The following is a 4,455-nucleotide window of genomic DNA, read 5'->3' as shown; positions in this document are numbered from 1 at the left end:
TAATGAAAATATTTTTAGGATCCATACTTCACAATATCCCAGATTTCGATCAGGGCAAAATACAACGAAGAGTTATGGAGTGGTTTCGACATTCAAAAGCGAGACATGAAAATGAGAATAAGCGGACCCATAGATGCAACGTTTCTAATTTATCAAAATAAAGAACTGGAAAGGTATATTAATAATGTCAAATTTTTGCTGACAATAATTTGTAGCAAGCACTTGGCAATATCTGTTAGAACAGATGTGGCTGACTGGGGTTGTATAAAACATTCTCAAATAGATTGGCGGAGAAATATGATTGGGAAGGTATTCACTGCTAATATTGAAAATCAATAGTATATGTTATATAAATTATAAATTTTCAGTATTGAGAGCCATTATAAAAATATAAAAACAGTGAGATTTAAAGGGTAAACGAATTGATCAATCACAATTGAGTATTCTAAAAATAACCCTAATTACCATTTAAAAAGTTGTTGAGTTACTACGGTTGTTTCTTCTTGAGAGGTATGTGATATATATATAGATAGCACAGGACGTCCTATGGACATTCATTTTATGTCCATTTTACGTCCGCATGTCCATGGACATGAAATGTACGTCCATTGTATATCCGTTAGTAGCCAATATTCGGACATCCATAGGATGTCCGGTCTTGGACATCAAAGTTTCACGCAATTTTATATATATATATATATATATGACTAATGTACATACTATATATATGACTGTTGGTCATATTTGAGGAAATAACCAATAAAATAAGAACCAATATAATTATGCAAGAAAAAGGGAGCTACTCCCGATTTCGATAATTTTGAAATATGTTATCAAGGTCATCACCCTGACCCAGATAGCAAAATGCTAGCAGCATGCGCGCAGATTGGCAGCAAATTTAATCAGAATTCCATGCCAAAACCATAGCCATCTGTGACCACATTAAGCTCAGGTTTTGTCGACAGAGCCTGCTGACAGGCAATGTGAGCAGATTGGCAGCAGAAATCACGCAGAGCCTGCGCGCAATCTGACGGCAGATTGACAGCAGAAATCGAGCAGTTTCTAGACATTTATATAAAATGGTACATTTAAATGGATTTAAACATTTAAAAGGTCTCGATTCCAAGTAGCAAAATGACAGTAAATTTTGGTCACAAAATAATCAATTAGACGTCCTAAAGTTAGGTCTCATAAGATTCAAAAATGACGTCAATAGTTGATATGTCACCTTCACGAGATGTCATTTTCTGACGTTTGTATTAATAACATAAATTTATAATATTAATAATATATATTAATGTAATATATATAGGAAAATTTGAATAATTTAATTTATGAAATTAAATCAAAATTAAAATATTTTATTTATATGGAAGTTAATTTCTATTTTATATCTTAAATAGATATAATAACAAACGATTTTCACTTATTTGGATAATTTCTTTCCGAATAAGTGAAAATCGGACATTTATATGTCTGATTTTCTAAAAATCAGTTCAATATCTGAATTCCCGGTATGGGAGACGTATCAGAAATTAAACTGATAGAAATAATTACGATGTTATTAGCCGCATTTTGCAGGCATTATATATGCTCGTGACAAGAACTTGGATACGGGTATAGAAAGTGAATAGTGCGCCGCATAGCTGTAAGCGAATCAAGAGACACGGTAGTGTCTCGCGCCAAGTCATGCGCAGCAACAGCAAGGCGTACCGTGTATCTTCACGCGAGCCGGTCAGTTGAGAGTAACTGAAATTATCAGATTTCAATAATGGCTGGACTGATTGAGATCTTACTAGGCTTAATCGATAGCTTGGGTATTAATTATATAACGAAAATATCTTTATTTTCACTCTACGTGTGTCGTGAACGGCCATATTATGATGCAAAGTCATAATGTGGAAATTCTCACTTAAGAAACGTCGACGTCGTCGTCGTCGTCGTCGTCGTCGACGATATATATAGTATAGTCGACCACATGAAAATGTACTTTTCTAGCTTTACACGCAAGATGGCGTTAGTTGAAAATAAAGTTATTTTTTATTGTTGCAATTGTTTGGGAATTGTTTGGGCAAATTTAGGAATATATTCTCATAGTTTAGGAAATAATAATTTATTTATAATAAATGAAAATTAATTGAGCGTATAGTTAGCAGACATACCCAGATAGCAAAATGCTAGCAGCATGCGCGCAGATTGGCAGCAAATTTAATCAGAATTCCATGCCAAAACCATAACCATCTGTGATCACATTAAGCTCAGGTTTTGTCGACAGAGCCTGCTGACAGGCAATGTGAGCAAATTGGCTGCAGAAATCACGCAGAGCCTGCGCGCAATCTGACGGCAGATTGACAGCAGAAATCGAGCAGTTTCTAGACATTTATATAAAATGGTACATTTAAATGGATTCAAACATTTAAAAGGTCTCGATTCCAAGTAGCAAAATGACAATAAATTTTGGTCACAAAATAATCAATTAGACGTCCTAAAGTTAGGTCTCATAAGATTCAAAAATGACGTCAATAGTTGATATGTCACCTTCACGAGATGTCCATTTTCTGACATTTGTATAATAACATAAATTTATAATATTAATAATATATATTAATGTAATATATATAGGAAAATTTGAATAATTTAATTTATGAAATTAAATCAAAATTAAAATATTTTATTTATATGGAAGTTAATTTCTATTTTATATCTTAAATAGATATAATAACAAACGATTTTCACTTATTTGGATAATTTCTTTCCGAATAAGTGAAAATCGGACATTTATATGTCTGATTTTCTAAAAATCAGTTCAATATCTGAATTCCCGGTATGGGAGACGTATCAGAAATTAAACTGATAGAAATAATTACGATGTTATTAGCCGCATTTTGCAGGCATTATATATGCTCGTGACAAGAACTTGGATACGGGTATAGAAAGTGAATAGTGCGCCGCATAGCTGTAAGCGAATCAAGAGACACGGTAGTGTCTCGCGCCAAGTCATGCGCAGCAACAGCAAGGCGTACCGTGTATCTTCACGCGAGCCGGTCAGTTGAGAGTAACTGAAATTATCAGATTTCAATAATGGCTGGACTGATTGAGATCTTACTAGGCTTAATCGATAGCTTGGGTATTAATTATATAACGAAAATATCTTTATTTTCACTCTACGTGTGTCGTGAACGGCCATATTATGATGCAAAGTCATAATGTGGAAATTCTCACTTAAGAAACGTCGACGTCGTCGTCGTCGTCGTCGTCGTCGACGATATATATAGTATAGTCGACCACATGAAAATGTACTTTTCTAGCTTTACACGCAAGATGGCGTTAGTTGAAAATAAAGTTATCGATAATGCATAATACTGTATTGCGAGCACATTTACCATTTTTATTACTGTCGATAATAGTTATTATTACTGTCGGTAATAGTCATTAATAGATATATCATATTCTTTCTCTTTCGTTATCTCTCGCTCTCTTTTGTTAATTTCTGCTTTCTTTCTCTTTCTCTTCGTTTTCCGCGTATTACGCTATTGTGCATGTGCGTGCGTGTGCGTGCTTAGAGGTGAGTACGAATAATAATGCTGTATATATATATATATACATATATGCGAGCGCGCGAGCGCGCGCGCGTGTGTGTGTTGCGTGCGTGCGTGCGTGCGTGTGTAATATATACAGGGTGTCCCAAAGCACCCTTGACAACGCTCGTGAGCAGGTAGAGCACAGTAAACTGAACAGAAAAGTCCTGTATCATTTTTTTCAATAACGCTCAATAAAAGAGTTATTATTGAGTAAAGTCTGGTCAATCAGTGTCGACTTTTAGCCGGACGCACGTCAGTGAGCCGCCCGTCTGTCAGTGTGCGTCGCCGTAGCGACGGAACGCTCACGCACACTACCAAGCGCGCGGCTAAAGGTCGACGCTGATTGACCAGATTTTACTCAATAATAACTCCTTTATTAAGCGTTATAGAAAAAAATGTTACAGGACTTTTCTGTTCAGTTTACTGTACTCTATCTGTTCACGAGCGTTGTCAAGGGTGCTTTGGGACACCCTGTATATATTACACACGCACGCACGCACGCACGCAACACACACACGCGCGCGCGCTCGCGCGCTCGCATATATGTATATATATATATATACAGCATTATTATTCGTACTCACCTCTAAGCACGCACACGCACGCACATGCACAATAGCGTAATACGCGGAAAACGAAGAGAAAGAGAAAGAAAGCAGAAATTAACAAAAGAGAGCGAGAGATAACGAAAGAGAAAGAATATGATATATCTATTAATGACTATTACCGACAGTAATAATAACTATTATCGACAGTAATAAAAATGGTAAATGTGCTCGCAATACAGTATTATGCATTATCGATAACTTTATTTTCAACTAACGCCATCTTGCGTGTAAAGCTAGAAAAGTACATTTTCATGTGGTCGACTACT

This window comes from Formica exsecta, unplaced genomic scaffold (genome assembly GCF_003651465.1).
Source record: "Formica exsecta isolate Colony F162 unplaced genomic scaffold, ASM365146v1 scaffold828, whole genome shotgun sequence".
NCBI lineage: Eukaryota > Metazoa > Arthropoda > Insecta > Hymenoptera > Formicidae > Formica > Formica exsecta.
Note: the sequence above shows the minus strand (reverse complement) of the source record.